The sequence below is a fragment of the Zalophus californianus genome, chromosome 1, assembly GCF_009762305.2.
Source record: "Zalophus californianus isolate mZalCal1 chromosome 1, mZalCal1.pri.v2, whole genome shotgun sequence".
In the NCBI taxonomy this organism is placed as follows: domain Eukaryota; kingdom Metazoa; phylum Chordata; class Mammalia; order Carnivora; family Otariidae; genus Zalophus; species Zalophus californianus.
Window position 1 is genome coordinate 161962501 of NC_045595.1, and position 27870 is coordinate 161990370.

Genomic DNA, 27870 nt, shown 5'->3' on the forward strand with positions numbered 1-27870 from the left:
AAGAGGGATAGGATATTGGGCCATGTACAGTTTGCCAGATAAAATACAGGATGTCCAGTTAAATTTGAATTCAGATAAACTAATACTTTTTTTATTATAAGCATGTCCTATGCATTATATGGGACATACTTATGCTAAAGCAAATCATTCATTGATCTGGAATTCAAATTTAACTGGGAATTTTGTATTTTTATTTGCTAACTCTGGCATCTCTATAGTTGGGGGACATTTGGCATTAGTTTCTTTTACGTATAAAGGAGACTTAGCTGCATTTAGGCAAGGATAAAGAAGCAGGTAAGAACTGAGGCTGTGGAGTGAGGGTGCATAGGTTTGAGTCCTATTGCTTCCACCTAACGACTGTGACCTTGGGCCAGGATTAGCTGCATAATTTGTGGCACCAGTGTGCCTCATGAGCCTCCGTTCTCTTCCTTTTGGAAACAGCTATCCAGACACCCAGAAATTCACTCTGAGGAGAGGTCTGGTTGCCTGAGGGTAAGAGGTGGATGAGATATTTGGCTACCGCTTACCATGAACATGTAAATGTTCCCAGAACACAGAAGGCCGTCTCACTGCCTTTCAATCCAGGGAGATTGAATGACTGATTCCAAATACTACCATTCTCTAGGTATCATTGTATGTTACATGAAGCCCACCACCAGTATCAGTTAGGGGTTGCCCCTCCTTTTTTTTTTTTTTTTAGTGACAATACGTAGGAACCCAGATTAACAAGCAAAACATAGATTCGAGGAAAGAAGTGTAAGACTGCTCATGTGTCAAGCAAGGGCCACACAAACCAGCTTCTAGAGGGAATAGGAGTAGTGCTCAAAACCCAGCTGCAAGATCCTGAGGTCATTGCACCTGGTCTCTGCCTGAGATGACCCTACCTTTTCTGCTTCTGTGTCAGGTTTCCAAATCTTCCCTTTCTTAAGGAGGGGGTGATGGCCAGCTTGAATCCAGGTCCTCTGTTCCTGGATCAGAATGATTTAGGGACAGAGACAGAGAATGATAGCACAGCCAGAGCCTCTCAGGGAATTGATGTGAGCTGGGTACACACTCCAGTGTGAGTCTATTTTAAGTTCTGCCCCCAGAAACTCTGTCAGGACTATTACAAGAAAATAACCAGAAATATAGTAGATGTTTGGACAAGGGTTTTTATTACAATCAAGAACTGGAAGCAGCTTAAATGTCCAAGAATAGGGGGAAGATTAAAATAATATGGGAAAATAAAATATGATATGTAAATGCACATTATTTGAAGTGACTTTAAAGGCAGGAATTGATATTTAATGTTATGGGAAGTTCTTGTATGAAATTTATAATGCTAGTCAAGCTTTTACGGTGATCCCTTTTTACAAAGACTGGTAGGAAATTCACTTTAAAATTAAAACTCACTGGTCTCACCACCCAGAGATAATTTTCAGTTTCACAGTTAAGTAGCCTACATCTTTCTAGGAGTCTGGAAATTATTTTCTAAAATTAAGATTTCTGATTGCTTATGCATCCAGCTCCAACTTACCTTTTAAAACAGATGTTCTTTGTTTCCTGAACTAGTGACTTGAAACCAATTCACTTAGATTCCCAAACGTGCCATGCTCATCCCCACAAGTTATTTTCCTTGCAGTCAGCATCTGTGATTTCAAGATCCACAGAAGTACCACATCCTTCCTGAAACCTCAGCCAAATCCTAGTGATGTCACGCCTCACCTCCCTTTTCTATATCTTGTTTGTATCACTCATTAAACCTTTACATGTTTCCTCTGTGGCTAGTTTCAAAATCATGGAAGAGTTTTCAAATTTCAGCGTAGGTGGAAGGAGGGAGGAACGTGGAGGGGAGCAGAAAGAGAATTGAAGATAGAAAAAACATGGATTATTCTACTTTAAAGATGGTGAAGAGGTTGTAGTGTTCCATGATTCATTGTTTGCGTGTAACACTTAGTGCTCCCTTCAGTACGTGCCCTCTTCAATACCCATCACCGGTATGTAATGTATGGTAATTAACATAATAAAATATGTTAGTTAAAATTAATAAAATTAAAAAAACCACTTTGTAGGTCCCAAATAGTTACAATAAATGATTCTTAAAACAAGTTTGAGTAAGTTCCCTATATATGTGAGTAAATTATGGTAAACATAAATGACTTTTAATGTTCAAATGGTAAAATAATGTTTTTAATACTTTTATTCCTACAAATAATTTGCTTTCATTTCTATTTCTATTTTTCTTGCATAATATCAATTACATCAGACTGGAAATTTGATGGAACCCTTTCTTGAAGTTTTAACTTTTCCCTGTAGGACATAAGGAAATATTATTTGAAGACAATGATGGAATTTGGGGGGTTCAGGATGTGTTCCCAAGGAAACCTCAAGTTCATCTCTCCCTTCTGAAGCATTTAATTGCCAAAAATATCTAATTTAAAACTCTGTTTTGGCTTCTACAATAATGGAATTGTGATGACTCTTTTCCTTCTTTCTTTTGTTTTTCTTTTGTTATGATACACAGACAAAAAATATTTGAATCCAATAAAGTTCCATGAATTAGGGGAAAAAAAAAGATGGTGGAGAGGAAAGACTACATTGGTAACCAAAATGCTATGTGATACTTCATTAGGTCTTCCATCAAAAAATCGCTATGGGGCTTCTCCAACTGATGTGCATATGAATCACTGGATTCTTGTCAAAATACAGTGATGCCTAAACTTCTGGTTTATTATGGATCAAATCTTAAGAAGTAATCATCTATAGGGCATTTTGAGAATTACTGGAAAACACTGGCTCTATTAGATATACATCAATGTTTCATTGCTTCAATGTGATAAGGGTAAATGATTATATGAGATAATTTCATTTGTAGGAGATATGTACTAAAGTGCTTGGGGTAAAATGTCATGTTTGTATCTTACTTTCAAATGGTTCAGCAACAAAATTATACATAAATATGTATATGAGAAATAAAGGAAATTGGATGAAATAACAATCGAATTTTGGTGAAAGGCATTCACTGTACTTCACCTTTTTTTCTGATTTTCAAAATCTTCAAAATAAAAAACTATGAAATGATTAGTAAAATAATACATAGCCCTAAGCTATGCCCCACAGAAATTGAGTCAATCCATCTGGAGTGAGGCCCAGCAGTTTATAATTTAACAAATGCTCCAGAAAGTTCCATTACAAGTTGCACACAGACCACATTGAGACTAATGTCTAAGCTGTTAGTGGGGAGCACTGTTGCTCGATGATTCACATCCTTGATATGGCGGAGGTCTCCAGGTTTGAAATATTATGATAAACTCTGACAGCTAAGTTCAGTTTGTCTAGCAGCCTTTGCCATTCCCCTCATTTCATAATGGCACCATTCTTGCCTTAGGAATCTTCCTCCCAGTTCACAATATGGAGAGAGACAGACAGAGAGAACACCTGCACGTCCCTTACCTTTCAAAGGTGGGCACTTGTATTCGTTTTCTATGCTGCATAACAAATTACCACAAATGTAACAGCTTAAAACAACACACATTATCTCAATCTCTGTAGGTCAGGAGTCCAGGCACAGCTGAAATGCACCTGGTGTTCAGGGTTTCACCAGAGGCTGTCATCAAGGTGAGCCAGAGCTACTAGCTCATCTGAGGCCAAGAGTCCTCTTCCAAGCTCACTAACTACTGGCAGAATCTGCTGCTTTGCAGCTGTAGCACTGAGGACTTTAGCAACTAGAGGCCACCCTCCATTCCCTGGCACATGGCCCTCTCCACAACATGCCAGCTTGCTTCTTCAAAGCCAATAGGAGAGGGTCTCCACTATTTCAAGTCTCTGACCCTCTGTTAAAGGCTAACAGCCACCCAGAATCATCTCCCTTATAGTTAACTCAAAATCAACTGGTATGGGACCTTAAGGGCATCTGCAAAATCCTTTCACCTTCATCGTAGAATAAAACTGAATCAAGGCCTTGACTTACCCAATCATATTCACAAGCCTGGCCCATACTCCAGGGGAGGAAGTTACACAAAGTGTGTATAGCAAGGAGCAAGAATCTGGGGCCATCTTACAGTGCTGCCTATTACATCATCTGTGGGAACCAGCCTTTCTGATGGCCCTCCTGGTATTCAGACACTTGCATGGTCTCTCACACATTCTACCAGGGGTGACCTATGTAAACCAATAGGATAAGCAGAAATGATATGTTACTTCTGAGATTAGGTTATAAAAGTCATAGTGGCTTCCATTTGGTTTCTCGCACTCTGATCACTCACTCTGGGGGAAGCTAGCCACCATGCTGTGTGAGCAGCCTTGTGGAGAGGTCCACATGACAAGCAGCTGAAGCCTCCCACCTACAACAATGTCGATAAGTTTGGAAGCAGTTTCTCCAGTGCCTTTAAAGGACTGCAGCCCCGGCCAATACCTTAACTGCAGCTCCATGAGAGACCCTGAGCCAGAACCATCCAACTAAGCAGCTTCCAGATTCCTGACCCTTAGACATTCCATGAGATGATAAATGATTGTTATTTTAAAACTGCTGAGTTTGGGGATGATTTGTTATGCATCAGTAGATAAATAATACAATGCCTGTCCTAGGCCTGACTAATCTAAAGTCAAAGATGCCTGTGTCTCCCTTCACTAACATGGGAAAAACATATGCGGTAGTAGTTAAAGAGCCCACAAAGAGAAGAATAGAGATCCCAAGGTAGGTTGGCCGGTTCAAGGGCAGAAGGGATCTTTTTTTAGCCTCTGGGTTGAGTGTAGTGTGATTTAGTGTCATTCCTGCTATTCCAGTATCATGAGCCAATACATCCCCTTTTTTTTGCCCCCCCCCCTTTTTTTTAAGATTTATTTGAGAGAGAGCAGGGGAGGGGAGGGGCAGAGGGAGAGGGGAGAGAGAATCCCAAGCAGACTCCACACTGGACATGGAGCCCAACATGGGGCTCTATCCGAGGACTCTGAGATCATGACCTGAGCTGGACCAAAAGTCAGATGCTTAGCCAACTATGCTACTCAGTTGCCCCTTTTTTTGCCCTTTGAATTCAGTCTTCCAAAGTACATTTAGGTCTGCTGAAAACATTTTGACCCTCTCTCCGTCTCCAACAAGTGTAAATTTATAATTATATGCAATCAGTATATGCAAATCAGCCAAATTCAGTAATTTGTCTTTCTTTCCCCTCTTGATGGCTGTGATTAAGTTGATTTGAATCTGGTTTCTGTCACTTGCAACCAGGAGTTCTGACTCATAAAAGCCCTCCATAAGATTGGTTTCATGCCTTACTCAAGTCATTACTTTTTAAATGACATCTTTCCCTCCAAGGTCGTGTTGGCTGGTCCTGAGTCACATGCTAGGTCATGTTTTTTAGGTTCCCTGGAAAATAAGTTCTATTTACTTGTGTTTCTAAGAAAGTTCCTATGGCATTTTTTTCCCCAGGGAAGCCTTAGCCTGCTGAGAATATAGCAATTTGACTAAATGATCTACATTTATTCCAGGGTAAATTTCCTCTGTAGTATATGGCATTTTCTTCCTAACTTAGCTAATCAAACTCTCTGGGTACTAAGCTAACTATTCATGCTGAAGCAGCCCTATCAGTCATTGTGAAAAGAAACACAATAAACAAATCTCACACACAAATCAAGGATAAATTCTAAGATGCCATTTCTCCATACTTGCTGCTCTCAGCACGAAAGAGTCTGTAGAGACCCCACACTTAACCCACAATTCTGCTTCCTCCCAATTCTGAATGACAGCAGTGAGTTTATACAAACTGGGATCTTTCTCAGTGAGTCTCCTAACCCATATGATAATCCTATTGTGATTCTCTTCACCCAACACTACTGCTAAAATGACACATAATGCATTTTAAGCTTTATAATCATTAGACAAAGTCATAAGTGCCTCTCCTAACTGCCCTTCCCCACATAATTCTAAATTTTATAATTTCCCAGAATAATACAGTATTTTAAAGTCTAAATTCACCCTCAACATCATTCTTTCTTACCAAATCAATTTAAGTTAATATTGTGACCATTCACAAAAGTTGCCCCTGGAAAAAACTGAAGTTACATAATCCTGTTAATGGTGTTCATCCTTTGGTTTAATACCAAAGGATGGTATTAAAGGCCTGAGCATTCAGGGCCTGAACTAAGGGGAATTGGCATAAATGATAATCTGCATTGTGCCTCCCCTAAAGAATATTCTCACTCTACCACATCCGTCAGTATCAGAGACTCTGAAATCAGACCCCTTGGATTCAAAAACCGTCTTCTGCCCTTAAAGCCATGTACCATTGGCCAAATTGCCCAACTTGTCTGTGTTTTACATCTGTAACATAGGGATAATAGTAATATCCATCTCAGAATCATTGTTGTAAGACCTTAACGATATTTGGAAAACATTTAACATACTACCTGGTACACAGTAAGGGGTAAATAGCCAGCACAGATCACATTGAAATCTGATTGTGTATCTCCCCACTTAGCATAGAAGGTACTTTAGCACCATTCAAAAGAGGCATCACCATCCTCATCTTGTGTAGCATTAGTACTCTTTTACAGCTGTACAGATGAAATTAAAGGGATCCCAGAGCATTAATACCTCATATGACTAAAAGAATAAAACATAATCAATCCTCTTTGCAAGAAGATATTATCCCAACTGAAAATTATTTCTGTAACATTTTTGCAAATACAAAGTCTGGGACACAATAAAAAAATAACCAGGCACTCAGAGACAAAATAACAATCAGACAGAAATAACTGAAAATAAAACTCACAAGCACTTCAGATGTTGGAGTTTTTAGACATACACTTTTAAATAACCATACTTATTTTGTTCAAGGAGACAAGATAGAGAACTTTGGCAGAAAACTAAAAACCACCATAAAGGACCACACAGAAACTACAAGAACTGGGAAATAACCACTGAAAAAAGCAACAGTTTACTAGATCAATTTAACATCTGTGTAGGTAGTCAAAGAATTAGGAGCCTGGATTATTCATTGGTCACAAAGAACTATCTAGAATGAAGTAAAGAGAAACAAAAGAATGGAAACATTGGAAGGGTAAGAAACAGAGGATACAGTGAGAAGGCACCATCTAAGTAGAACTTTGGAGGTAAAAAAGAGAATGTGGTGAAAAGAATTATTTCAAAACATAATGGATGAGAATTTTCCAAAACTGAAAGCCATTAATTTACAGATTCAAGAAGCCCAACAAACCCTAAACAGAAAACAACCATGTACCTCACGGTGAAAGATTAAAAAAACAAAGAAAATCTTAAAGTAGTCAGAAGTAACAACAGCAAAAGTATAGTGTCTCCAAAGTAACAATTAGGCAGACAACTAACTTTTAAAGAGTTAAGAGAAGTCAGAAGGGATTAATACCTTCAAAGTGCTGAAAGAAAATAACTCCCAGCCAAGAATTACAAGTTTAGCAAAAATATATTCCAAGAAAAATAAAGTGAAATAATTTTAAGACACGAATAGAATTTGCAACCGGTAGATCTGCACTATAAGAAATACTAAAAGCATGTTTCACAGGCCGAAGGAAAATGATACCAGGTAGAAGCTAAGATTCAGGAAGGAATGATGAGCAATGTAAAGGGGAATATGGGACAAACTTAAGCAAGTGGACTGATGATGATAATGTTCAAAATACAGATAAAACTAAAGGACATAATAATAGTGCCTTGAAAGTTTAGAGGGGAATAATGGAGTTGAAGTATCTAAAAGGAATCTAAGGTCCTTGCATTATTCATGAAGAAAATAAAGTAACAATTAATATAAGGCTTTAAGAACCAAAAAAAAAAAAAGTATGTCATAATCTTGTGGTTAACCAGTAAAAGGACTGCAAAAGAATGTGTAAGTTCCAAGATAGCATAGGAAAAAAAAATAAAACAAATGTGAAATAAAGGCCAGAAAGAAGGACATTTGGAGAAAAAAAAAATCAAATAGATGGGACAAATAGAAAGCACTGGATAAGCCAGACACAGAACAATTCACACTGCACCACTCCAACTGTCTGAAATTCTAACAGAGGCGAAGAATTCTAAACAAGCAAAAACTAAACTATAAGGCTTAAGGATACACACTTAAGTAGTACAACTAAAGAAAAGTAGGGAAAGGATGGTCATAAAAGTTCAGAAGAGATTTCCTTTGAGGGAAAGAGAGATGGTGGTGATTTGGAGGGGACATGAAGGGTTAGGAATGTTCTATTGCTTGGCTAACTGATGGGCTTTTGTGCTGATTCATTTAACTATATGTATTTTGTCCCCTTCTCTGTATTTATGGTATTTCCACACACACACACAAAATAATAAAAGTATAAGGGAAATCTAAATGTGCTGAGATCATATAATCCTCAGAAATATATGGTTAAATAAAGCACTGAACAGCAGAAATAGTATGCTCTTGTTAGTAATAAAAAAGGTTATATAATTGTATACATGCTTGTATTCACACAGATCATTTTTTAAGACATACATAATAAATTTAATCTGGCCCCTGCCTCTAAGAGGGGAGACTAGGACTCTGGTGTTTATGGAAAGAAGGGGCTAATTTTCATCCAAATGCTTTTGCTGTGAAAATAACTCTTGAATTATTATTTTTTTAATAAAAAGAAATTTCACCAACGTATAAGTCAATTTTGAAAAAACAGGGTTACTATTGGATGAAATCATTATTTTTAAATTAACAACTGCATTTTGAAATCTTAATTTAAAATTGGCATGTATAACTAAGAATTTTAAATCATTGCTAAATTTGTTCAAAAGATGGATCAAATTTTCATAACCTAGAAGGGAAGAAAAGTGGCTTTTATTTTAAACAGACACCCATGAATTGATTGCCTTTCCATTTCCCTCACACAAATGCAGTAGAGATAGGTACGGATAATTCATTTTCATTTCAACTTGTTTCTAGAATATTGGTACAAGTCTCCATCTGCATTACAATGGAGTGCTACTAAAAATAGGAAGCAAACTTAGGGTAAACTGAACGGCTGAATTTAAGAATCTGCCATAAATCATAAAACTGTACTGTAAACTCTTAGTCATATGAAGAGTGAACCATTATCCAATAACGTGGATAATTTGAGTTACCAGAGTGATTAGAACTAAATGCAGAATACATTTAGGGAATTCAGCAATAAATAAAAGGATAACATCCACTGTTGAAAAGATGTGAATAAATGAGCCATCTGGGACTTTTGGGTTAATACAGCAACTTCAACACGTGCTTTTAATTTTGTTTCTTACCTCAAGTCAATAAAAATTTAGAAAATGTTTGTCTTAAAAAGAGAAAGATACAAATCAGAAAGAGGGTGAGACAGTAAAATTTTGGAAGCTAGAGAAATATGGGCAAGTACAAACTGACTTGGTAGATCCAAGAAAACTAATCTCTAGCTAGTACTGGGGAAATGTGAAAGCCAACCAATTCATACTACAGAGTGCCCGGTAAGCAAAGGAACTGGCTTTGGAACTGGTGGTGAAAGGAAGAGTAAGAAAAGAAAAGCTTCTGAAAGCTATTTCTTATAGCCATGCAATGTGGATGGTCTGGACCTTCTCTGTCATAGACTACATATTTGTGCCCCCACCATTTCATATGCTGAAACCCTACCCTACCAGTGTAATGGTATTGGGGAATGGGGCCCTCATGATGGCATTAGTGCCTTTATAAGGAAAAAAAAAAGCATACTTCTCCCTTTCTACTCTCCCCCATATGGGGATACAACAAGAAAATGGCCATCTGCAAACTAGGAAGAGTGACCTCACCAGACCCTGGGATCTGCCAGGTCTTTATCTTGGACTTCCCAGCCTCCAGGACTATGAGAACTGTTTTTTTGTTTAGATCACCCAGTCTATGGCAATTTGTCATAGTAGCCTAAGCAGACTAAGACACCCTTCCAACAAATGGGTTATCTAGACGGATGACACCATGCACATATTAAGAGGTAGAAAAAATTCAAGCGCCTGGGTGGCTCAGTTGGTTAAGCGACTGCCTTTGGCTCAGGTCATGATCCTGGATCATGTCCCGCATCAGGCTCCCTGCTCAGCAGGGAGTCTGCTTCTCCCTCTGACCCTCCCTCCTCTCATGTGCTCTCTCTCTCTCTCATTCTCTCTCTCAAATAAATAAATAAAATCTTTAAAAAACTAAAAATTAAAAAAAAAGGTAGAAAAAATTGTATTACATAAGGAGACTTTCTGAGCAGAACAGGACAGAACCCAACATGGTCTAGAATTGGCTTGAGTGTCTTGAGAGTGAGAGCAAGAGCAAGTGGCTCTGGTTGTTATCATGGTGAAGGGGTAGAACCACAAGAAGAATTCATTCCCAGAATGAACAGACATCCTGAGATGCTAGCTGGAAACTAGACCAGATGGAGCAAAGTGAGTCTAGATAGGCACGCTGTAGGAAGTATGACCATGACCCCTACTGCTTTGGTTTAGTCTTAAAAAAAAAAAAAAAAAAAAAAAAAGAACAAAACAACAATAACAAAAAACACCTAGAGGAATGCCCTGGAGAGTCATGGCCCAGACGGAATGTGGTGATCTTGACAATGTGCTGATACATGTCCTGTTCTTTCCTCCAGGTTTTGCAGCCTAAAATGGATATGAACATTTATTTCACCCCATCCAAGTTTTCTGTTTCCATTTAGTTCTGAGAGCTGGAACAAGGCCATGGTGAGCTCTGAAGCAAGAAACCCAGGGCAGTTCACTTCGCTTCCACTGATCATGTTTAGCACCTGGTTTACACTACAATTCTTCCAAATTCATAGACTGTAGTAAACCTCAGATTTCCTAGAACTCATGCATGACCTCCCCCACTGAATACTCCAGAAGGTCCTTTTGTAAACTCCCAGGAAGCAGAAGCCTAAGACCCAGAGACTATTGAGTTTACCTTGTCCTGGAATCGCTCACAAAACTAGCTCTGTATTTGCCACCCTGTGGGAGGGGAGGCATGGGGAAGGAATGTTAAGAAGCAGCAAACAAAGGTGGGTTTTAAGTGCTATTTCATAAGGAGGGTGGGGGATTTAAAGGGTTTTTAAATTGCTGGGATTTTTCTAAATAAAAATTTACACTGTGCACATAACTTCACATGCAGAAATAAAGGAAAAAGAAGTAAGCCAACTCATAGAGTAACAGTTTGGACTGTAAATCGAAACAGATTTCCTGGGTGACTTTCTGGCAATGAATAACAAAAAATCTTAAAATTGGGCATGCTTTTTGACCCAATTCTACCTCTATAAGACAGTCTATGAAAAGTTGGACAATACCCAAAGTACACAGAAAGGCTTTGCTAAATCAGAAACTAACAGTTAAAAATTAGGAACCAAAAACACCCACTCTTGCAGAATCGATTAAAATAACTGGGATATTCATGCCATTGACCATTTTGCAGTCATTAGATAAGGTGCATTTGCTGACATGGGTAAAGATCACATTACACCGTAATTTACTTTAAAATACTTAAGCATGGACCATGTGCTGTGTGTATGCACTGATTTAATTTACTTCCCAGGGGTAATTAGTTAATATTTGAAGAACCCTGTTCAGTGCGTGCACTCTAGGTGAGTGCTATAGAAGCAGCAATGGCAAACACTTTAATGATAACTAGCTCAAGCAGCATTGGAAGATCTACTAACTAGGATCAGAGATGCTCAAAATAGGTTTTCATTGGTGAAAACTACCAACACATCTGCTCTTGCATGAACAGGAGTATAATAGAAGCCTAGACCTATAAGAGCCGTTAGCACTAGAATACATCAGTGTCTGCCTCTAAGTCAACTTGTCATTGCAAGGAACTTTGAGAACCTATGAGACAAGTGCTGTAGTACTTCCCCAAGCTTGCATGAACAGGTTTTATGACTCTTAATGGTCACTAAGTGTAATATTTTGGGTACTTCTGAGAAGCAGATGCCAAGATAGGATTATTGCAGATTTACTAGGGGGACATACCCAGGATGGAAAAGGAGAAGAGGGCTGAACAAGGCAGGGAGAACCATGAGGTGATGAGGAAAGTTTGACATTTCCAAAGGAACCAGGGAAGGAAGGAAGATTGGGTGGGAAGGGTTTCAGATTACAATGGGGTTCCAAGAAAATTTTAGCCTATCTGATAGGGAGTTCTTATGCTAAAGCCACCCATCAATGGAGTCCCTCATGTTGCAGCAAAGGACCTGCATTAATACCCCCAACCGTGCTCAGTGACTGGCTGGGAGCAGACATGGGAAGCATGATGTCAGTGTAAATGAGGCCGTATGTCCAGAGGCACAGCAGCTGGTACTGCCAGACAGTTATGCTCCCCACAGTAGGAATCTTGAGTATTTTCATGGCTGCCATAGTATGTGTTGCTGTATTCTGACTGCAAGCCACCTAGAAGAGAATTTGAGCACCCTCACTGATAATCTAATCATCAGAAACAGAGAACTAGGAAAGAAAATCTGATGGTTGTAAAATGGCCAAATTTGCTGAAATCTATTCTTAACAATATAGTTAAGTGAGTGGGGGATGGGGTGGCGGGTTGTTCAGTGTGAATATAGCATGGCCCCATTCTTTGTTTTAAAGGCAAATACATTCTATGGTAGGATTTTTTTTTTTTTTTTTTTTTTTAGTATTTTACTAGCTACCACTATAATCCCTTTAGGGACCTTGTCACCTTCCCAATCAGGGTCCCTGAGCAATTCCAGAAATCTTAGGACATGCACTAAATTTCCCACATAACTTGGGGAGTGGTGAGGAGTACAAGCTGATCTGAGGTAGTCTGAGGGTCACCACAAATGACACCTTCGTAAAAAATATACACACACAAAATATACGTGGGTAGAAAATATTTGAGAGCATGAATAAAATGTTACTATTGTCTCTTTACAGGATAAAGTTATGATGTTTTAATCTGTATTTTCTAATTTTTCTACAATGAACATGAATTGGTATAATATAAAGCAAAAGATGTTGGAAAAAATAATTTTAGTAATTGCTTATTTCCAGGAATGACTGAACATTAGCTAAGTCAATGTTTTCAGCACAGTCTCCAACATAATTGGTCAATTATTAAAAAACAAAACAAAACAAAAAAACCCCTCCATAGAACAGGTCAATTTACCCTACAACCCATGGATGCATTTTGCAGTTAATTCCTCCTGGAAGGCATATCTAGTAGGCCATGTTAGTCAAAGTAGAACTTTTAGTTAAGTTTTTTTTTTTTTTTCCAGGCCTGTTGGTAACTGGCTATACCCTCTCCGAAAAGCCTTTGACTAGACCCTTCTCTGCTTTGCTTTGTTATGAGGTCTTAAGAAAACGATTGCTCTAATAAGGTCTAAATTCAAAACTGACTGTAGTTAAAGCTACCACTTTTCTCAAGAAGCAATCTCCCTGGGGCACAGGCTACCTCGCCCTTTCAAGGACAGGACGACAGGATTCTATTGGCAAACTTATGTACTATCATGTAAAACTACTAAAGTATCTACCTTAACTACTGAGACATGAAGATATTTTCTTCCCTCCCTACTACTCATACTTCCTCTTGCCAGCTTAATTTCTAAAACCTATAGATCCATCTTTAATCATCAGAAGCTAGCACTTTAGACCCCTACTAGAGGGTAATGAAGAACAGTTGTACCCGTTAAAAAATATACCTGGCAGAAAGAATGTCACAGATTCTAACTTCATGCCATATATATCCACTCCTACAGGCTTAAGTTCTATCTCTGGATGAAGCTAGATCACTGGAAGATGATGTGTGTTACCACTGGCTACAGTGTCTTCCTAATTAAAAAAAAAAAAAAAAAGCCTCCTCTTCTTCCAGGAAGGCCCTGGCCTATCCCAGGATACATGATTTGGTGAGAGGAATGAGGGCCAGATTTCAATCTTCATTCGTCACATGAGCCGGGTGCCCCAGTATGCTATGCAGTCTAAGTAACTGTCCAGAGTAGCCATGGTTTATATACTTCGCAGACCCTATTTTAGTCCCATGAGGAAATCCTGTCACTACCTTATGCTTCAACTCCAAACTTTTATGCTCTTCAAGTCCCTCCAGCCATATTTGCTGAGGGTCCTATGTAGACCCATGTTCCCCAGCTTTTTGGGTTTCATAGACCAGTTAAATTTAAAAAAAAAAAAAAAAAAGTTTTTCTTGGGGACTGACAAAGGGTTGCCAAGTTTTATTTGAAAAAAAATAAAACAAAGCATATAATTTACTGAGCATAGTAATTTTAAAATAAAGGGCAGTATTTCTCGAGAAATAAAGGTTGTCTGCTTAGACCCACATACTTACTTCGATAAAGTAAAGCTTACTTCCATGGTCACCAGCGGCTCTCCTGTCTGTGCCGTCTCCTCCAGGCACGCATGGCTTTCTGTGGGTTCTTCAGCCCACCCAGCCACTGCTCCTTCTGTTCCCTCAGCTGAACGGGTGCCTACTCATCTTTCAGGTCTCAGCTGGGGAGTCAGGGAAGAATTTAAGCAAACTTAGGAATTTAGGAATCACTACTGTTTCATTAATTGATTTAAAAGAATAATTGGTTATATACCCATAGTTTTAATATTTATCACACTTATAGACTGAGCTTCAGGAGAAGAACACACACACCTACGCAGCTTTGTCTCCAACACCTGACACAGGTCTGACTACATAATAGCTGCTTAAATATTTATTGGACCGATGAAGCCAGTGTCCCTTACATAATGTACTCTATTAGAGATGTGAGTTTTGAACCAGAAGAACTTGATCCCTTTTTTTAATATGAAACATTATATAATTTGTTTTTTGCCTTTTCCTGCTTCCAAGAATCTTAGACATAGGCTTATATTCCATAGTAGCAACTATGTTGACACTTGTGGTTAGAATATTTACTCCGTCTCCTCTTTTGTATTTTTTTCTTATTATTTTACCCTTATTACAAGCTGTTCTAAGCTGTTTCAGATTCCTTTTCAGGAAGACACATGGTGTAAATGAATAAATAAAAGCCTTAGAGTGCAATAGCTCACCTGCTCCTGAAATAAAATGCTGACATTTCAAATGTTCCTTATTGTAAAGGTTAGATGATTAAATATATTCCTCTTCTGCTACCTCGGATTACCCAAATAAACATCAACTGCATGCAAACCACACAAATAGATCAGGCTTTTGAATGGAGGTGGTTTTAAAAGACAGGTATATATTTGAAAAATCAAGAGAAAAGAAAATGCAAGGCATTCTCATTTAAAAACAAACAAGCAACCTTAAGAAAACTACCATGTATACTTTTACTTATGCTTACTAGATGCCTTTTAAAAATATTAAGAAAAGTCAGCTGCCATACTTTCCAAAGATTTCTTTTAAAGACTTTATTTATTTGACAGAGAGAGAGAGAGCACAAGTTGGGGGAGCAGCAGGAAGAGGGAGAAGCAGGCTTCCTGCTGAGCAGGGAACCCAATGCTGGGCTCGATCCCAGGACCCTGGGATCGTGACCTGAGCCAAAGGCAGACACTCAACTGACTGAGCCACACAGGTGCCCCTCCAGAGATTTTTGAGAAGCATTAAGATTCTTTTCTCCCATGAAAACCAGCTTATATAGGTCTGCTCTTAACATTCAAAAATGATCAAACTAGCTATCTTTAGATTGGTAAGTACTACTTAAAACTGGGCCACATATCAATTAAACTTGTAATCCTGCATTATATTCTAATAAAATAGATTTAACACAAAATGTACATAGGCCAATAATCCCTTGGCTCACTTACTCATATAAAACATATCACCTGTGGTCTCTGGCAGCACTTTATTATCTCAAAGACCCCAAGTTCCCAGAAGAGAAAGTTCCTGCCATAAGATAAACCATCTTATCTAATAGCTCGCCTACACAAACAGATTAGCATCCTGGAAGTAGAAAGCCTCTGAGAATGCTAGCCAGCCTCATGCTCTCATATGAGATACAGGGCAGCAGAAGTTAACAGACTTGCCTAAGGCCACATAGAGGATGAGCAGCAGTTAGGACTAAGTGCTTCCTCTGTACCTGTCCTCTCTTCAGGGAAAACTAACCACCTGGGAGGGTGAAGAAGGGTCTCTTCAGGGAAAAGTAACGACCTGGGAAGAAGAGTCGAATGGCAAAGGAAAGGTTAACAGCTGTACGGAAGCACGCTGACACTTCCCCTGGGCACGTGCTTAAGTTCCAAGAGACTATCACCCCCATTCTATGTAATAGGAGGCCATATTCTCTCGGTCATATCTGAGGACTTTTCAAACGTCAGGTTTTTGCCTCTGGAGCCTCAGAATATACTCAGTGTGCACAGCACTTGATGGAACACCCAGGGCTCAGTTCTGAACCAGGTTTTTCTGAGAACAGGCAGGCAAGAGAATGTGCTCGGTGAGCTACCTTGAATTTAATTTCACAGGGTGAGAGCCTCTGAGGGAAGGCTTAATGGGAGTACAGAAGCACCATTTTCAAACTGTGTGGGAAAATAAGGGCATTTGTCCTTCTGAAGAGCTGAAAAGTTTTGGCACAGAACCTGGTATCTTTCTTGGCAGGCACAGCAAACTTCGTATTCAGGTGAGTAAGGGAAAAAGTCCCAACTAAGAGTGGCAGGCTCCTTTCATAGTGAGGATACCGGAGTCTTGTGATACCAGTAGGTATTGTAGCAGGAGGCAGGTGACATTATGGGCTCTGAAGTCAGGCCTCGTTTTTTACTTCCAGCTCCAAAATTTACTAATTATAGGGCTTTGATGATATGCCACTTTTTGAATGGTTTCCTCACTGGTAAAATGGAGGTTGGGGATAGCGGTGGATACAAATGGTCTCCTAGGGGCGCCTGGGTGGCTCAGATGGTTAAGCGTCTGCCTTCGGCCCAGGTCATGATCCCAGGGTCCTGGGATCGAGCCCCACATCAGGCTCCTGGCTCAGTGGGGAGCCTGCTTCTCCCTCTCCCTCTGCCTCTCTCCCTGCTCGTGCTCTCTCTCTCTCTCTCTCTGTATCTCTTTGTCTCAAATGAATAAATAAAATCTTTAAAAAAAAAAAAAAAAAAAAAACAAATGGTCTCCTAATCCTCACATCACCTTGATGAAGTAAATGCCTAGCTCTGTGCTCGCTGGTACACACATTTTTCACATTCTACCATCCTCTCCTTACCTTCTCTCGTCTTTCCAGATTTTCTCCCAACAGGAGACACGGAGAAAGGAGTGGTGGGAGTTCCAGGTCTGGACCCATTGCGTCTGGGGCCAGGACAAATTCCTCCCCTTCTCCTGCCAAACTCTCTCACTCTCAACAATATTCCTTTCCTATTTACAAATTGAGAAGGACTCAGTTTGGATTCAAAAGGGGAAGGAATCCACAACATGGCTAAAGGCAAGCCTAAGGATGTGGAAGTGGAGAAAGTTTCTTTTTTTAAAGAGAACAGGGCTATGATTCACTTTGCTTGTGGTAACAAAAGAGTAGGTGCTCACAAGAATATGGAACGTGGCTCCTTGGCTGCCCCCCCTCCAACCCTGACTTTTTTTCTCCTTTAATCTCTTTCTCTGTGTCAAGTATTTTCGCTGACACCTTCCCTGGGCATGTGCTTCGTACTCGTTAGTATAACAGTGTGCCAACTTGCTAGTATTATGGGCACGAAGACAAAATCAGTCTGTGTCCCATGCAGTTCATGCTAGACTTCTGCCAGACACTCACATGAGAACATGATACGCCCTCTATAAAACCATCCATGCTCCCGCAAGGATAATATTTGAATTGAGCCTTGCAAATTAAGGAAGATTTAGTGGGGGCCAGAGAAGAAAAGGAAAGGGCTTTCATGACGTCATTTTAACCCTGAAAAGAGGTATGATGAAAGTCGTTTCCCAAACACCCTCACAGCTTCAATTTTTGCACAAGTGAATTAGTATTGGTTTGTCTAAGGTCACAGAGATTGGTTTCTTTGTGGCAAAGAGCCAGACCTTACTCCCAGTCAACTCTTTTGACTAGTGTGTGGCTGTCCCTTACCCTACACACAGTAGCCTGTATGGACACCTGTTGAGCTCTTAGTAAACCTCTTACTCCAGTCATGCTGCAGCAACAAGCTCTGCAAAAGCTTCAACCAGTTGAGTGCAGATGGAGCCTGAAGCACCTTGCCCTGAGACTCTACTGGTCCCTAGAAAGTTCTGAAGTGGAAGTGAGAGAGCCACAGGAATTCTCCCATGCATGCATGCATGCACAATCCAGAAATATGAAGGAGGTAATGTCCATGAGGGGACTGGAGGGGATGGTTAAATATAAACAGTTCTGAGACACATTTCCTGATGTTCCTGAGACGTCCCAAAGGGTGGAACACAGTCACTGGAGGTGGTGACCTAATCAATAATGCATCACTCTGTTGGCTTTTCTTCTTTCATTCCTAGTTTGACTGCCCTTGAGCTGCAGGCCCAGTCTCTGTTGTAGCCCGGCTTTCCCTGAACGCAGAGCCTAAGATCATCACTCTCAAGGTCTCATCCTTCCACCCTCCCCTCAAATGGCTCAAGGATGTGTTCTTCGTGATCTCAAAGTCATGGGGGAACTTTATTTTCATTTTTGTGATAAAGTGACCTATATTCTGAGTCTCATGGATGACCAGTTTAAAAAGTTTCTACACAATTTCAGTATCAATGTTCCTTTGTTTGCATTAAGTTGTACCATATTGTCCCATGTTAATAAGGACAGGGGCAGACATGTTTTTATCAAAGGAAGACCGAGTGACATACCACATGGACAATGTCACCAGTAGTTTAAAAAAAAAAATAATTCTGTACTAAAAATCATTTAATTCTGGGGATACAAGAGAATTATCCCCCAAAAGGAGAGTTATGGATTATTCAAGTCTGAGAAAAATTGCCTTCATGTAATGGTCTCAGTTTCTATTTCGAGTCTTAAATCAGACTTGCATTTCTAATCACCCCAGGTGTTTTCAACTCTTAAACTCTTGGGCTCCACACTCACCCAGTCAAAAGTACAATATCCTCTTTTTTGCCATAATACCTAGCTTTCTAAACCTTAATTTTGTAAGGCACTCTTTTTCTATATATTAAAGCTTTGAGCTCTCCAACAGCGGCAGATCCTCTAAGATGTTCAGCTGTTGTTTTTTTCATCCTCAGCATCACTACTCTGTTAGGAACTGTAACCGAAGCTCTGTTCACAGCTTCCACTTAACTACCTCACAAGATAGAAGAAATGGAGAAAATCAGTCTGAAATATACCTCCTCGTTGGGTGCCCTGGAAGCAGAGCCAGAGATGGGGATTCTCATGAAATTGATTTTTCTGAGGGTGCACTTTCAAGAGAAAGCTGTAAAGAAGTGAAGGAATAGGATAAAGAAGGGAAAGAAGCCCAGCAAAGAGGGGCTGACAGCTCTGGTCCCTGATGGATGGCACACGAAGCGCTGGAGCATGAATGGCACCACGGACTTGTTTATCCTTGAGGCAAAGAGTTGATGGTCTGTAATCTCAAATTAGCCAGTTGTTGGCTATGGGCCATGCCAGGTAGGATGACATTGCCACCACCACCACCCCCCCCCCCCCAGGCATCTCTGGGCAAGGACAATTCTCTGGAAAAGAGTGCATCCTGAGCTATTAATGGCCAACACTCCTAGCAGCTGAGCGTTGGATGCATCTCCCCAACAAACAGGCTCTGTGCAGGACATCAACTGGGGCTACTGCTCAAACTGACATCTGTACATTGATATACCTAGGAAGGTCCAGCCAGGAAACAGTAACAACCATAGGTCTTTCATAAAGAAGTAATGAATTACAGGAAATTGGCCTCATGGGTGTTGGGAGAGGTGGGAAGCAACAGCTGTGAATAAGACAATCCAGTAAGTAGCTGTAACAGGAAGCTGCTACCACCCCCTAAGGCTGGAAGGACAATGAAAGGTGATACCGTCCGGGCTGTCTGGGGGTGCTAGAACCCCTGAAGGGATGCAGAGAGGACACCTCAGGAAGTAAGGATGGGGGTATAATCTGCCTCCTCCCCTCCCCTCCAGCCTTCCAGCTATCTGCCTGTGCTTCCTTTTGGCCAAACCTATAAGGAAGTCAGAGGGAAGGGGGCCATGGAAAGGTAGCTCCTTGTGATGAAAAGTAGGGGAAGCGCAAAAAGAGAACATGAGCCAATGAACAGGTGACAGACCCTGCTACAGTGCACGTGCACATTTCTGTTCATACCAAGCGAGATATATGCTTACCAAAACAGCCATGTGTCATCCATTTTGTTTGCTATTATATAGCGTAAACTACTTTAGGGGACACAGACATTCCCTTAGATTAAAATAGAAGTAATGATATTTATGCCTGGTCTTAGTTTATATAATCAAATGTATACCATGGGTTGTTGTCTCAGCTCGGTTCCTAGTTTTCAAGCTGTGGAAGAGACCAACCTCAAAAGATACACTCCTCCTGATGCCCGTTCCCAGACCCAGATTAAATCCAGGTAAAGGAATAAAAAAAAAAAAATTGGAGGATTTTGAAAGTAACATTAAGAATTGAGCTCCCTTCTATTAATAATTTTGGCACAGGTTGACTTGGCAGGACTCCCCTTTGCTTGAATTCCCATTTTCTCATTCATATATCTGGGTAAATACTTAATATTTGATATTACCTGATTATTTTCAAAAATTTAATTATCACCTGAAATGTTTCAACATGTGCTAAATAACATAATTAAGCATTAACCATAGGTCCAAATTTAATGAGAACATTTACATATGTTTTTAATTATTTGTCAATTTGTGTCAGTACTTGGGACTACTCAAGAGACAGTTTACACAATGGCTGCCCCTAGGGGCTTAGCCAAATGATTACAGGCTTATTAGGAAACAAGACCAGCCTCCCAGGTGTAGTTCTCTACTGCTTGCAAATCAAATAGCTTGGGGGGGGGGGGGGGCGGGGGGGGGCGGGAATCAAACAAACATACAGATTGGCTCTGAGTGGAACAATTTTCCAAGTACATATACCACATGCAGACACACACATACATTTCCATTTAGTAAACTGAAGAAAATAAATAGCATTCTGTAAGTGTTCTCAACTGTTTCTTTAAAACAACCTGAAAGATCTATAAGCTCTAACCAACTACCACAACCACAGTGCATTTTGGTGAATGGTAAAATCTTATGGAAGAAATTGGATTTATGTATGCACATATTAGCACAAAGTTGACAAAATTTCATTTATTTAAAAAATCACTAAGTATATCTGTTAAATGTTGTATTAAAATAAAAGTTTCTGCCTTCAAAGAAGTTACATACCAGGGGCAAATGACAGTCAAATATTTAGAATATACCAAGTACATACATCTTCCTCAAATCCAAATTTTAAATGGTCTTTTAACTTTCAAATCAGTCTTGAGATGCACTAGGGAGGCATCCAGTTTTATATCTGCTGAGATGAGAAATCAAATCCATAATCATAATACGTAAGTAAATTCATTCTCACTGCCAGTATGGATGTGGGATGCAGTTAATTTTCAGCAATTAACAACTTTTGGGAATCAAAATTCAGACCATTATACTATAAACTTTCTCTTGATAATCCAAATGAATTACTCTAACTTGCCAAAAAAAATTTTTTTTAAATTATTAAGCTAGCTGATTTTTTCCAATAAAATGGGAACAATAATCCATTAACTCCAGCAGAATATGATTGATGATAATAACACAAGTTTATTAACTGACATTTTTGACTTTTGCATTCTTTATTTTTCCCGTGAAAGCAATTTAAAAAATATGTAACTACTTTTTATCCATATAAGACCTTATTTTTTCCCATAAACATCAAAATTGGAAATAAAATAATATCTTTTATTAATTAGCCTAGAATTTCTCTCTTAAATATATTTGCTCTAGCCTAGGTAAATATGGGTGGTATGGGAATGCAAATTTGGGGACTGATGGAGAGGGGAGAGAAAGTGCTAATTTTAAACAAAAGTGGGAGTATATCAAAAGGACACAGGCATCAACTTCAAAGAGTCCCTAAAGGCCAAAACTGGAAATTTTAAGCAACAAAATAAATATTGGATTAAAACCCAAAATATTGTTTTCATTTTTTTTTTATCATGATAAGTATACTCTTTAATCCCTGTCCCTAATTCCCCCCTTGCTGGTAACCATCAGTATTTTTCTATGTAGTTAAGAGTTGGTTTCTTGGCTTGTCTTTTTTTTTTCTTTGCTTATTTGTTTTGTTTCTTAAATTCCACATATGTGTGAGAGTCTATGGTATTTGTTTTTCTCTGACTTATTTCGTTCAATATTATATTCTCTACCTCCATCCATGTCATTGCAAAAGGCAAGACTTCATTCTTTTTTATGGCTGAATAATATTCCATTGTAAACATATAGCACATCTTCTTATCCATTCATCTATCAGTGGACACTTGGGCTGCTTCCATAGTTTGGCTATTTAAACAATGCTGCAACAAACATAGGGGTACATATATCCCTTTGAATTAGTGTTTTTGTAGTCTTTGGGTAAATACTCAGCAGTGTCATTCCTGGATTATAGAGTAATTCTATTTTGAAACCCAAAATATTTTTTAAAATCCATATATCCATAAATGGTTGAATAAATAGCTTTTTTCCTTAGCAAAGAATTCCAAAGAATACATAGGCAAAGCACCCCCTTACGTTACTTTGAGTGTGAACTGGACTTCGTCACTTACTTCTGACAAATAGGGTAGGAAAAGGGAGAAAATAGTAACTTTACAGTGGAAAAAACATTAGCTTAACTAAGTGATCATGGTTACCATTATACTATGTACCCCTGATATGACAAGGGAACTTCACTTGTGTAGTGTTCTGCCACAACATCCACAACTCCAGTCTAATCAGGAGAGAAACAACAGACAAAACCAAGCAGAGAGATAGTCAACAAAATATCTGATGATTACACCTCAAAACTGTCCAGGTCACAAAGAAGCAAGAAAAAAAAACTGTCACAGATTAGAAAAGACTACAGGGATATAAGTATTAAATGCAATGTTGTATTCTGGTTTGAATGAAATAATGGAATAGAAAATAAAAATTAGTGGAAAACAGATGACATTCACATAAAATTTGCAGTTTAGTTAATGGTACTTTACCATTGTTAATTTCTTAGTTTGGATATAAATGAACCACAGTTATATAAGATTTTGACACAGGGAAAACTAGGTGAAAGTAATCAGGAACTTTCTAATATTCTTGCAACTTTTCTATAACTAAAATTATTCCAAAACAAAAAAATTTTTAATTACAACCAAATGAAAAAATATAGCATACACAAACAGGTACAATGCAGAAAAAGCAGTCCTTTAAGGGAAATTTATAGTCATAAAAATTTATATTAAAAATGAATAAATGTTAAAATTTATGAAGTGTAAAATATAAGCAATTAGAAATGAACAGTATGAAAGCAAGAGTGGAGATAAATGAAATAGAAAACATACAATAAAAGAGGTTAAAGTAAAAAACTGATCGGTAAGACTAATGAAATTGACAACAGATAAATTTCTGACAAAATTCAGTGAGAAAGTATTATGAAAATGGTGGCATAACTATAAATACAGCAGAGATTTGAAAAGCTAATATCAACAACTTTCTGCAAATGGATTTGAAAAGTTTTCTAGGTATCTTTCTTTTACAAAACTGCCACACACACACACACACACACACACACACACACACACACACACACACACACACACACAGCAGGCCCAGCTGGTTTTCTAGATGAATTCCACCAAACTTCTAGAACAGTATCACTTCCGTATTAAAACCAGGCAAAGACAGCATAAAAACAAAAGATAATCAACCAATTTTACTCAAGAAAATAGACCTAAAAATCTAGACAAAATGTTAGTAAACCAAATCTAACAATGTTTAAACAGACAATATACCATGACTGTGCTAATTCTGTCCTCCAAGAAGCAGACATCAAGATGGTATAATATGTGCAAGGGATTTGTGAGGGAAATTCTTTAGAAGAATAAAGGTGAGGAAGCAGAATTCAGCCGGAGCACTTTCAGACTCATGTGAAAGCAGAGGGAGAAAGGAGGAAATGAAGTAAAAAGAGTCTCAGATGCAGTGCAGTTCTAAGAGAGTTTTGGCAAGACCACTGGTGAGTCCTTAAGCCCGTCGTCACCCATCAGAGAATCCCATGGCCCTTAGGAATGGGCCTGCCTTAGTTTCACCACTATGCTCAGTCATCAGCTAAGTAAATAATGACTAAGCCTTGGGTGAGATCAATCTTGGCCCGCAGTGAATGTGCCCATAACACAAAGGTGGTGATTAATTCTGAGGGTGGCAATTGGGGCTGTCAATCAACCATGCTCTGCCCAGCAGGAGATACTGACTCCTACATTTTCATGGCTGCCACAGTGACCAAGATGGGTTTTCTTCAAGAATCTAAAAGTTTAATATTAGAAAGATCTATAAATGTGACTTACAGCATGTGTTAGAGCCAAATCTATGTGTCTCTTCAGATTCCCTGGGCTCAAATGCTTCACAGATCTTACCGTCACTGTTAGCACCTGATTAGTCATCTGCCCTAATTAGTAGCAGTCCCTTCCATTTGGTTACCATTGCAAAACTAAGCCCCCCATCCACATACCTGGATGTCTGACATCTCATACTTCTGGGCTTGAATGAAACACTGTACTACAGGGCCTGGGATCTGGCAACCTGAGCTGCCATCAAAGGGACTAGATGATGAAACTTGGATATACAGGACAGTTTACTTCTTGTGGGGTAAAATTCAACCAATAGGAACCGGTAGATCTGGGCAGATAAGCTCCTCCCGTGTACTACTGTTTGGAGACACAGTTCCTGATGCAGCCCATTCAGAATAGTCTCTGGTGCTGAGTGAATCCAACTACCAAGAGAACTGCTCTGTTTTTGGCTACTCATGAAGCAGAAGCCAGCATGGTAAGCCATCCCTTCACAAAGTTTCCCATCTTTCCTTGCTTCACTTCCATTTTCTTCTCTCTTAACCACCCTGGGTTTGTACCTCCCAAATAAAGCATCAGCATTTTAATCCTTGCTTCAGGTTCAGTTTCCCAGAGAATCCAGGTTAAGACAACATACTAAATGGATTAAAGTGGAAAATCCAATCATCTGAATACAAGAAAAGTTGATATACAAAATAATTTTAAAAACTCCTTACACGAGTAAAAGACTTTTTAAAATGATAAAGCATATATCTGAAAAACCTGGAACAGATATGGTATTAAACGAGAAAATAGAAATACTCCTTGCAAAATCAGTTATAAAGTAAGGATGCAGGATCAGGCATGGACTGAGTAGCAAATGTGACAATATATTGGGTAGTTGAGAATAGTTTGCTAATGTGATTATTTACAAAGTGATGGGCAGGGTTAAGGGAAACTAACAAGGACCATGCTATACCTCCAAGGCTAGCAACATTACCCTGGGCTGAAGGAGCAATTTACCAGATCTACAGAGATCAGGTATCTGTAGGATATGAATTGTATCTTTAGTAGAGGGGATACAGCCAGCCCTCAGTGACCATGCAGACATGTGGTTGCATTCACAAAGTCCTGAAAGTAATTTCCTAATATACATGTAGTTGGTTGACTCGTATCCACCCAAAATTCATTTCTACCTAGAACCTCAGAATGTGACCTTATTTGGAAATAGGGTCTTTGTAGATGTAATTAAGAATCAAAACAAAATAACACTAGATGAAGCTGTGCCCCAAGTCCAGTGAGAGATAGGAGAGGACACACAGACACACAAGAAGGTGGCCACATGAAGATGGAGGCATAGACTGTAGTGATGCACCCACAAGCCAAGGAATGCCAGCAGTCACGAGAAGCTGGAAGAAGCAAGGAAGGATTCTCTCTTAGAGCCTTCAAAGGGAGTGTGGCCTTGCTGACACCTCGAATTCAGTCTTCTAGCCTGCAGAACTGTGAGAATAAGTTTTTGTTTTAAGCCATCATGTTTGTAGTACTTTGTTAAGGGAGCCCTAGGAAACCAATACAATACCCAGATTTGAAAATGAGTCATTTATGTTTTTTTTTTCCCTTAATGGGGGAGTAGTAGTAAAGAAATGGGAACATAATAAAGTTGACTCTACAATGAAAGTATAGCTTAAACTGTACCTTGAGCTGGGAGAAATCATTCAAAACTTCCTGACATGTTCCTCTTTAGAAAACCACACATGCACATGCAAACACACACACACCCCGACTCATTGGTATAAATACTAGCACAGAATATTTAGTAGGCTCAAAAAAAAAAAAAAAAAAAAGACTTCAACCGAGTTATCTATCAGAGACTATACAGATCTCAGTGTCCACCTCTGGCTGATAACTCTGGCTACGAAAATGAGGATGGTGGCATTGAGGTTGTGTTAGCGGTCATAGGTCACAGATACAGTGGGGAGGGGGAGAAATCAACCCATCACACACATACTATGTCAGAGCGATTTGACTGTTTAGTCACTAACTGAGCAAAATAAAGAAATGACACACTAAATATACAATATATACATAGTCCAAAAAGGGGTGGGGGATTCAGCAATAGCATGCAAATGACTAAAAAGTAAAAATAAAGCCCAGCCTAGAATAAAATAGTTCAAAGAAACAAAGCCTTTTCTTATATTAAATCCATACCTTCTAGAAAGTAATCCTCAGGACATGTGTACAATAAAACAAGTACACAAAAATAAGATAAATGAAAGAATATGATGAAAATGCGACTAAGGAAATAAAACATGCATTAACATTTCTAGAGAGAACCAGTAACAATATAGAGTTAGCTAAGTACAGAAGAGATACTACTGAAAGCCAATTACCATATATTTTTTAAAACCCCATAGTTCTTCTGTGTGTCTCCTTTATAACTCACATAGAATACTTCAGAAACTTCTAGTCACCAAAACTGTAGGGTTTTCCCCCCACACCAAGCAATTCTTCAACACTGGTTGAGTGTTCTACAATCTAACTCAGTGCTGACACTACCTGCTTAGAGATAGAGATACAGTCAGATCCCCCAGGTTAGAAGTTCAGTTCCACAAGACTGATCCCCTCCCATACTGCCACTTCAGATACCAATCACAACTAGTAGGTCTCCAGGTTCCCCACAATTTCTGTCCAAACTGGTGGTCCCTGTGACTTCTTACACCTTGGATTCAACTATTTGCTAGAACAGCAGACAGAGCTCAGAGAAACATGTTTACCAGTTTATTAAAGGATATGTTAAAGAATACAGATGAACAGACAGATGAAGACATACATAAGGTAAGGTGTGGGAGGGTCCCGAGAATTGAGGCATGTCACCCTTCTGATACGTAGGGTGTATCAGCTTTTTTTTATTATGTTTTGCTAGTCACCATACAGTGCTTCATTAGTTTTTGATGTAGTGCTCCATGATTCATTGTTTGCGTATAACACCCAGTGCTCCATGTAATACGTGCCCCTCCTTAATACCCATCACCGGGCTAACCCATCCCCCCACCCCCCTCCCCTCTAAAACCCTCAGTTTGTTTCTCAGAGTCCACAGTCTCTCATGATTCATCTCTCCCTCCGATCCCCCCCTTCATTTTTCCCTTCCTTCTCCTAATGTCCTCCCTGCTATTCCTTATGTTCCACAAATAAGTGAAACCGTGTGATAATTGACTTTCTCTGCTTGACTTATTTCACTTAGCATCATCTCCTCTAGTCCCATCCATGTTGATGTAAAAGTTGGGTATTCATCCTTTCTGATGGCTGAGTAATATTCCATTGTATATATGGACCACATCTTCTTTATCAATTCATCTGTTGAAGTGTATCAGCTTTTTGAACCCCATACTTTGGGATTTTGTGGAGGCTTCATCATATAGGCATGATCAATCAATTCCATTTCCAGTCCCTCTTCCTTCTCTAGAGAAGGGATGCTGGGACTGAAAATACCAAGCTTCCAATTATGGCTTGGTCTTTCTGGTGACCAGCCCCCATCCAGGAGC

General features: G+C 39.2%; 1 protein-coding gene across 9 annotated transcripts in view; it reads right to left on the reverse strand.

The window, feature by feature from the left end:
- Positions 1–27870, reverse strand: part of HHLA2 (HERV-H LTR-associating 2) — an 82766-nt gene that overhangs the window by 27370 nt on the left and 27526 nt on the right. For 5 of the 9 annotated variants that reach the window (XM_027587177.2, XM_027587184.2, XM_027587183.2 and 2 more), the window contains exon 2: positions 14238–14398. The exons of the other annotated variants lie outside the window; for them this stretch is intronic. The gene's annotated coding sequence lies outside the window, so the exon portion shown is untranslated. The remainder of the gene's footprint in view (positions 1–14237; positions 14399–27870) is intronic. 9 annotated transcript variants of the gene reach the window in all.